Below are 9,972 nucleotides of genomic sequence, written 5' to 3' on the forward strand. Positions count from 1 at the left end.
TGGTATCTTCAGCTCAGATGTCTCTGTGGCACACCTATTGCTCAGTCAGGCTGCAAACACTACGTTAATTGTTTTGGTTCTTTACCACCTTTCAGACTGTGTGGGCCATACCTGTCAGGAGCCCTGCCTGCCCAGAGTGACTCTGTACAGCGAGGCATTTGATATGCAATATTTTCACAGTTACTCAGAATTCATAAATTGTGCAAAGACAAATTTCTCCCATCTCATCATAAAACCAATTCAGTTTAAATCTGACTGGATGGGTTTAGACCAGGTGAATTAGGTCCTGCAGTGAAACTGGACAGACAGACAATCCAGTTACCAGCTTAACTGCCTTTCTGTTCTAAATAAAACCACAAATACACCCATACAAAGTAGGAGAGGCATTATTAGAAATCTTATATTTTTATGGATAGGAATGAATTTTTATGGAGCTGATAATGCAGATAGAACACACAATTGGTCTAGTCAAAATGAAAGATGAATACAAATTGCAAATCAGCTCCTGAGCTATAAAAATTGGTGTAACCTTCTCAGCAATAACTGATTGTTTAGGAGGCTCAAATAGAGTCACAGTGATGTTTCTTCCAGCCTTATTAAGCATCATAGTTGTCATATTAAGCCAATGATGTATGAGTATTTGCTTATTGTAATGAATTCTGGAGACAGTAGCTGGAGCAGCAATACAAAAGAAAGTCAGGCTGAAGATTTGGGGTATTTTTTTTCTCACTCCCTGAGGGAAATATTTCTCTCTTTTATTTCACTAACATCAAAGACTGTCTCAAATCCTGATACAGGCAGAACTTCTCCTGAAGCTAAATCTCTGGGATCTAATGCCCCTTCCCCCTCAGTGGGCTGTAAATATAACTCTGGATGTAACCGATGTTCTTCTGAGTTTTCACTTCCCTGGGAGCAATGGAAAATCATTACTACTTTGTATATGGTAGGCTGAGGATCCTAAATTCCTTTCCAAGCTTTAGCAAAACTCTCTTGGGAATTATGTTTGGAGGTGCTAGTAGCCATGGTATTTGGAGGTCAGATTCTAGCAGACATGTGAGCTTTGGAGGACTTTAGAGTGCTTTGTAGAAGTGTGGCATTCAAGACCCAACTAAGGGAGGTTCAAAGGGAGAAAAGAGATACGTGCTGTTGAGGAAAGCTGGACAAAACTTGAGGGAAGAGGGGAAGACAGCTGATATTTTATTATCTAATATGCATGTTACGTGTGTGTCTTGTCTGCTTTGGAGCAACTCCACTTACAGGGTAGCAACATACTATGAAGATGCATTGATTTTCTCATAGGCAAATTGAAGGGGTTTTGTGGCTGCGGCAGGAGATGTTGCAATGACATATCTACTAGCCACCAACTTCTATATTTCAGCCTGTGGCTCTGTTAAAAGGGATTAGGATGTGAGATACACTGAGCCTCCTTCCCTACCCCATGCTTGAACTAATGGTGCGAGAATCAAAAAACCTAATCATTTCCTGATGAAATTTAAATCCATCATCTCTTGATGAAATTTAAATCCGTCATTTCTTGTTCTGTCACCCATAGGCACACAGAAAATCTTACCTTCTCCTTTACAACAGCCTTGTTAAAGCTTTCCCCTTAAATCTTTTCTCCTTTGGCTAAGCAACTCCAGCTCTTTCACTAGTTCTTACAAACCGTGTACTCACTCTAACGATCATTATCATTACTTTCCCCTGGAAATGCTCCCATTGGCTCAACCATCTTTCTTGAAGGGTGATATCAAAACCAGACACGGGATGCCACCTGGGACAGACAGAAGAATGACTTCCATTGTCTTGCAGGCTATCTTCCAGCTGAGACAACCATGCTGTTTGAAACAGCGTGAGCATATATATGCTCAGCTTGTTCACCCGATATTGTATAACTGTTTGCTTGTTCTGCTTTTGGAAGGAAGTTGAAGTCAAATTGAATTATCAGCATTTCCTCATTTCTCCCCCTTTTTCTCTTCAACAGCCAGGCACTTTTCATTCTTCTCTAGTGTTCTGGATTCGCACCATTACAGGAGACATTTAAGCCCCTTCTCATGCTCAAGACAAATCCCCTTTGCCTCAAAATGTATTCCACCTGCACAGGGGAAGAAAAGAGGAGCTAATTCAAGTTGTATTCACAAACATAATCTGGCCTTCCTTTTCCAGTGCTTGTCTTGGCAACTAAAAACACTTTTACAGACCTGTCATATGTCATTATTAGAAGAGTTGCAGTCATGAGCTGAATTAAAGCTTTGCAAAACTGGTACGTTTCTCCCGTATATTTTGCAGATGGGGTCTTTGTCCTCAGGGAGGTAAGTGATTGCCAGGATTACATAGGCTTCTTCTATACCGTGTTTGGGATTTGTCCAAGAAACAGACCATGGTCACTGGGCCATGTGGTGGAAGCTGTTTTATATCTCTACTGTTCAACTATCAGCAGTCTTTGGAGCTCAAGGTGTGTCCTTGCAGAAGACTTTCAGAGCTCTTCCGGCTCTTTTTCATGCCCAGAGAACATGCAGCTGCTCTCAGCCCACCGGGGAAAGCTTAAGGATTGCTGGAATAGCCTCAGAAGATGAAAATGGCCTGAGCAAGCAACATCTTGTGCAACTTGAATGCACTCTGTACATAAAACGTGGATCCCAACATGAGCTATTTTCTAGACTGTGTCATTTGTTTTCAACCAGGAAAGGAATAATTTCACACAGGAGCCAACACTGGGTTAAGCTAACATATATGCAGTTATAGTTGTCATGCTAAATAAGGCAGTATTCATGCTGGATTAAATATGATAATAAATCTAATTCAAGCAGAGAAGGGAGAAGTGTACCACTTCTCAAATGTTTCCGGATCCTACAGGTATTTTAGAGGTCTCCGGAGAAGCGAAACTTGTCACTGTATAATAGTGGCCTGCTGTTAGATAAATGCCAAGACAGGCACTGCCAGGCTGTCGGAGAGTTATTAATGGAGGTTTACGAGTTGCTCTCCGAAGTCATTCTCAGTTAAGTACTAATGTGCATCTTGCCTTGACAGCCCCCATACACTTAAACACGAATGGAAAAAAATGGGCTCTGTTTTGTTTATCATTCATTTCAGCTTTGCTTAGCGTAGGCTTTTCAGGTATCATAACAGACTTCACGAGCAGTTGCTATATATTGCTGGCTTAAAATGGGAGGCACATGGCAGAGCTTTTTATCAGCATGCGTTACAAAGCAGGGTTTGCTGTGTTTTACTGTTGCAGTGATTGTTCACAGAATGAAAAAGATATGATCCTATTTGCCTACTTCTTAGCCACCTAACAAAGCAGTATATTTTCCATGCAACGTATTATAAAACAGGTTAAAGATAACATGAGCTTGCACCTGAGTTTCAGACCCCATGCCTGGGATTATCTCAGAGGTGGTTTCCGTGATTCATAGCACTGACAAAATTAAAAGCGTAAAAACATCAATCAGTTCCTGGAATAAAATTGGGGCTCAAAAATTATGTGATTTAAAAATAATGAAATGCAAGATTTTATTCCTTTCTCTTTGCAGCAAAACGCCCTAAGTTCCCATTTTTCAGCTTTTTCCTGTAATAAGAAGGAAGGCAAGGAAGACAGAAAGAAGAGAGGAAGAGAAGACAACTCTGATATGATTGCAACAGTTGGAGACTTACAAAAAAAACCCCTCACCAAATACTATGATACTGCAATATACCCCTGGGAGTTGACAGCATCATGTCAGACATGCAGAACTGAGCGCTTTTGCTGTCATCTTCCCTGGTAATCAATATTTTAAAAAGCAAGTTGAATCTTTGTGAGGGCCCAAATACATGTAAGTTGGATTATTTGGACAGTTAACAGAGGTGTTACATGAAAAATTCAGTCACCATCTGCTCCCCTAGAGTCGTCAGAGGGAAGGGGAGCCTCTGAGGAGCACAGTTTAATCCCCTGAAATCCAAATCAAAACCAAGGGACCATGTTTCTCTCCAGTCATTTCAGAGTAGGGGTTTCAAACCCCTCTTCAATTTTCAGACCCTATAGATACTTTATATTGGAGCTGAAGACCCTGAGGAGCAAATTTCCATCTATTGACTATAGGCTAGATTTTCTTAGTTATCTTTTGGGTTCACTGGAGAGTCTAAGAGGTGGCAAGCTCCTGCTCGACAGGGTGCCTAGGATAATTAGCTATGCCTCCATTAAATGCTGCAAGGTTATCTAGGATGAATACAGAGCTGATTGCTCCCAAAAGGATGCTCACTCTGACTAGTAGGTCATTTTGGACCATGGCTTTATACTATGGGTTTTGTCTCTTTTTCGTTTTAATTTCTAAGGTGTGCCACCAAACTGGGCTAAGATCGGTCTGAATGACTAGTCAATGTTAATACTTACCAGTTTTGCTAGATTCGTCTCTGACCAATCACATTCACACTGGAATGAACATCCTTCATTATTAAAATGAAGGAAGTCTTTATACAAAGCTAAAGGTGAGCAGCAGATTGTCAGATGTAAGAGTGTCGCAGCCTCTCTCTTCTGGCAGAACAGTGTGTCCATAAGATATGAAAACTCTTATCCTCAGAAAGGTGTCAACAAACTGTTCTAGGAATAGGTCTCTCATAACTTAAAACATCCAAGTGACATCTTTCTATATACTTCACAGTATTTTGGGTTATCTTGTTACCTTGATTACACATCGGTTCATTGTCATTACCAGCACTTGGGAGGGATCTCATTCAGTAAGGATTTGGTATCCATAGCCTCCACTGGAGCTCACCAGTGTTGTTTTTTCAGGGTGTAATTCATCTCTAAGTAAACATCTAAAAGAAGTCAGGCGCATCTTGTCCTGGAAATGCCTGTTCTTCTCCATTAGCCGTCTAGAATTAATTGACTCTCATCTTATGTATCCAACCATGGAATTGAAAGTCCTGTATGATAGACACACATAATGAAGACACCAGTGTACTTGACCTTCTGATACACAAAATGTTACGAGGAGAGGAGAGGAGAGGAGAGGAGAGGAGAGGAGAGGAGAGGAGAGGAGAGGAGAGGAGAGGAGAGGAGAGGAGAGGAGAGGAGAGGAGAGGAGAGGAGAGGAGAGGAGAGGAGAGGGAAAGGGAAGGGAAGGGAAGGGAAGGGAAGGGAAGGGAAGGGAAGGGAAGGGAAGGGAAGGGAAGGGAAGGGAAGGGAAGGGAAGGGAAGGGAAGGGAAGGGAAGGGAAGGGAAGGGAAGGGAAGGGAAGGGAAGGGAAGGGAAGGGAAGGGAAGGGAAGGGAAGGGAAGGGAAGGGAAGGGAAGGGAAGGGAAGGGAGGGGAAGGGAGGGGAAGGGAGGGAAGGGAAGGGAAGGGAAGGGAAGGGAAGGGAAGGGAAGGGAAGGAAGGGAAGGGAAGGGAAGGGAAGGGAAGGGAAGGGAAGGGAAGGGAAGGGAAGGGAAGGGAAGGGAAGGGAAGGGAAGGGAAGGGAAGGGAAGGGAAGGGAAGGGAAGGGAAGGGAAGGGAAGGGAAGGGAAGGGAAGGGAAGGGAAGGGAAGGGAAGGGAAGGGAAGGGAAGGGAAGGGAAGGGAAGGGAAGGGAAGGGAAGGGAAGGGAAGGGAAGGGAAGGGAAGGGAAGGGAAGGAAGGGAAGGAAAGGAAAGGAAAGGAAAGGAAAGGAAAGGAAAGGAAAGGAAAGGAAAGGAAAGGAAAGGAAAGGAAAGGAAAGGAAAGGAAAGGAAAGGAAAGGAAAGGAAAGGAAAGGAAAGGAAAGGAAAGGAAAGGAAAGGAAAGGAAAGGAAAGGAAAGGAAAGGAAAGGAAAGGAAAGGAAAGGAAAGGAAAGGAAAGGAAAGGAAAGGAAAGGAAAGGAAAGGAAAGGAAAGGAAAGGAAGAAAAGAAAGAAAAGAAAAGAAAAGAAAAGAAAAGAAAAGAAAAGAAAAGAAAAGAAAAGAAAAGAAAAGAAAAGAAAAGAAAAGAAAAGAAAAGAAAAGAAAAGAAAAGAAAAGAAAAGAAAAGAAAAGAAAAGAAAAGAAAAGAAAAGAAAGATTCAGTTCTATTCATAACCATGGAAAAAATCTTAATAACACTAATCCCTAAGAGTCTGGTCTTGAAAGACATGAAATCTCTTCAATGTTGGTGAGATATTTTCCTGAGCAACACCTGAGTGACAGCTGAAGTGCTCCCTGCAAGGCTCTCCAGCGACAATGGACTGAGGATAGCAGCGGTCTGAAGGCCAGAGACAGCATTTCCACCTTCAAACCTTGCTGAACTCAGCTCCTCTAAATACAGCAGGTCCATAGAAGGGAAAAAAGGCAAGGATTTGAGTCAGGTACTTTTCTTTTACAAACCAGGGCTGAAAAGGTACTACGACCTGGTAAGGACAGAAGTTTTGAGACCTGACAGCTTAATTCTTGCCATAGCTAGAAACACAGCAAAATTTTTAAAACCCTCTACTTTCGTTGCTGGAATGCAATTTTTCATAGATAATCAGTATAAAAATGCTTATAGACACTAACGTGCCTTATTTTTGTTTTGCTACCTCGGCAACAAGGTGAAAGCGTGCTCCAAAGTTCCCCGAAGCTAATGAAAATCTTCCTTTTTCATTCAAAAGGTCCCAAACAGCCTTTTAATTCCTCTTGAACAGGATCTGGCCTGCCTGAAATAAAAGTCCAGAGATTGTGAAACTTGGTGTAGGCTCTCTAGAACAGATAAAATATGCATGCTGATTTTTTTATGAGAATACGCTAAGAAGTATTACATCTGTCCATTTTATATTGCTTTTGTGACATTTCTCTCTCTCTCTCTACCTTGGCTGGAACAAAAGCACCAATGAAAGATTCATAGCATAGAGGAGCCAGGCAGCAGATAGCAAGAAGCCAGCTCTCTTCTGTTCAGTATTGTGTTGGTTTGGACATATTTGGTCCAGTTTTGGTCCCTGGGCTGTTTAGGATCACTTCACCTAAGAAAATGCTATGAGTTCCTCTCTGACCTGCCAAAAAGCTCATTCAGAGGTGATTTAAATAAAAAATTATTTTGAAAAAGCAAAGGAGAAAAAAAGCAATCAGGAGATAAAGTAATTTGCTTTTTCTTTTCCACGTGGTATCTGCAAACCTTTTGTTGTTATATATACCTTAGTGTAAAAGTCAGATTTCTCTATTGACTTTTATATTGGCTATTTGGTTGGTTTTTATTTATGGGCTTGGGTGTATATGAACAAGTTTATCTTCAACAGTGCCACTCCTTCTGTTTTTAAGAGGAAGGCGCTCTTCATTCAGAAGAAAAAATTATTTAGATGGACAAGATGCATTTTCTAGATTGGAAAAGTATATACTTTGACACGTACTCACACTCTCAAGACACACATGCCTCTAGCTGGAGCAGCTGTGGCACCCCATTTGGATTGCACCACCTCCCAGTTTTCAGTCTGTTCAATTGCTCTCGGAGTTTACAGTGTAGAGATCAAAATAGGAGTTAGGGAGATGTGGCTTTGTAAAGCAGAAACACTGCAACCAGCTGCATTTCGCTTGCTCTGGGGCAGTCTGGAGGATGGAGAGAAAGGCAGGGAAAAGCCAGCTAGCTCTGCAGCCCTGGCAATGGGGGGAATTAAGCTGTTTGACTTTTAGGCAGCCAAAGTATTCCTTTTTTTCATCTATTTCCCGGAAGCATGAAGCTTTCCATGGTAGATGAGAGAAAAGCACTTTTCTAGCTAGTTTAATCCTAGCATGACACCTGGAAACTTCTCTGAACAGGCCGTGTTACACCACAATTCCTACCGAAGGCTGTTTCCGAAATCCTTGACTTTCCATTTTTGTGTTTACATTCATCCGTGAGATCAGCGCAGTCCGGCAGGATTATAAAGTCTGGACAAACTCTTTTGCAATTACTTGCATTTGAAAAGTACACATGAACTGTATTGGTTATCCAAGGCACTCCCAGTGCATGCTTAGTATGTGCTGTAATTATGAACAGAAATCCTGCACTGAAGTCCGGTAACGTTTCTTTATCATCTTCTGAAATCTGCTTCCTTTCCTTGTACTTGTTTGCTGAGCGGGCTTGCTGGTGTGAAGGGGAAGGTCCAGGATAACAGCAACTGACTTTCCTCCACCAAAGCCTGTAGCTCACACAGCTCAGTGCTTGAGGAGAGGCAGGTGGAGGTTGTGCTTTGATTTGCAGACTCTTGGATGCAGAATTTGATTTAAAAGTTTAATAATTAATCAGGGAGGGGAGAAACAAGGCATTTATAAAGGGCTGATAGGAAATCAATGGCAGGGAGAGCGTATCGCTGCTCAGGGAGAAATAAGGACTGGGCTAAGAATCCTGCAAATATTTAGAGAGGCTGAAAGTATTCAGTCTCACTTAGAAAAGGGCTCTGGCTTTTTACCTTTGCAAGCAGGAGTGGCTGTAAACACTCTGGCTTTGTGAGGTGAAAAGAGGAGAACATCTGCTCCTTCAGTGCCCTACGTGCTGGTGATGGAGGGGAGGCAGGCCATGATGTTCCTCTCCCGTGGCTTTCTCACCCTCTTTTCTGTGCTTGGTGCCCTGATGTTCTTTCCCAGGGATCCCATAAAGCAGGTTTCTTTAGACGAGAAGGAAGACATATTCTGTATCTTCAGGAAAAGGACTATAGACTACCTGTTTGTGTAGAAATCACAATCAAACCTCTCTAAACTAAACATCTTCTATCTAACATGGCATCATTCGGGGAAGAGACTATTAACAAATTTAATTAAAAAAATGACCAAGAAACACAAAGGAAATGGTTTTATAATGTGCTCTGGCTTCTCCTTTGCCCAGAGGAAATGTGTTTATCTGACTCATCTGAGCATCTTCAGCTGCCTCTTGGGCTGAAAAACAACTGAACTTGACTATGCTTATATAATTTTATTTATTTATTTTCAGGTTTGCCTCCAGTTGCACTTTTCAGGGTTAAACAGCAGCCAATGAATAGAACATGAGAAGCAGTTCCCTGGATTCATCCTCATTTGAATAAGACACCCAGCAGTCCATAGACAAAAAAAATGCACCAAACTGTTAATTGATTTTTAAAGGAGAATTATGATGCTTTTAACAAGCCACTTATCTTGCTAAGCATTGTTAGGGTTGTAGTGTACGTTCCACTGAAATGGCTGTTCCACAATGTGAGTCCCTAATTGCTTATAAAGCACACTGTTTATTGAGTATTAGCTCTGGCATAGTTGTTTATTACAGGAGTGCATTGCTTAATGCTTGTAAAAAGCCATCTAACTTAAATATGCTCTGCCTTGTCTCTTACCCTCCGATGCTCTCACGAACACATGCTCTCCATCGCTAAGTTTGCAGTGGGAAGAGAGGAAAAGTATTAGCAGCGCTGCGCAGAGCTGGAGGAGGTTGCCTGGTAACTGTGAAGACGGGAGTCTGACTCGGGAGTGTATCGACTATATATTATCCCCTGCACTCTGCCTACAATTAATAGGTCAGTGACCCAATGAAACATTTCAGATGAAGTCAAACTATTAGCTGGACAAATGTGTCTCAAGTACCGCTGTACGCTGGTTCCGTATGATTACGATACATTATGTGCTGGCAAAGTAAGCATGAATCATTAATACACTCAGCTGAGCCCACTGCGTCCTGCAGCAAAACAGCCTCCCGGTCCTGAGCGATGTGCTGCGTTATCTTCGTAAGACATGAAGCCTTCAGTTAGCATGATCTACAGGGTGGTTAGTTTGCAGCGCGGATGCATTCGCCTTTCCCTTTCGTGGGCATTTGTCATTCCTCTCAGCGAGATGGGTAGTATTTTAAGGGGGAGGGAGGGAAATCCTGGGTGAGAGAAGACAAGGGGACAGATATATTGATACCTGTTTAGTTATAGCTCCTTTTTTAAGACTAGGAATGACTTCTCTAATTTGCTACTCGTGTGAGGAGTGAGTAAGTAGATTTACCATCCCTTAGACTCCCCCATACATCTGAAGGAGGCAGGTTGGAGGATGACCAAGTATGACATTCAGCTTCTGATTTCTTCTTTCCCATAAAGTAAGAAAACCTCTTTTC

Source organism: Gavia stellata, chromosome 4 (genome assembly GCF_030936135.1).
Source record: "Gavia stellata isolate bGavSte3 chromosome 4, bGavSte3.hap2, whole genome shotgun sequence".
NCBI classification, from domain to species: Eukaryota; Metazoa; Chordata; class Aves; order Gaviiformes; family Gaviidae; genus Gavia; species Gavia stellata.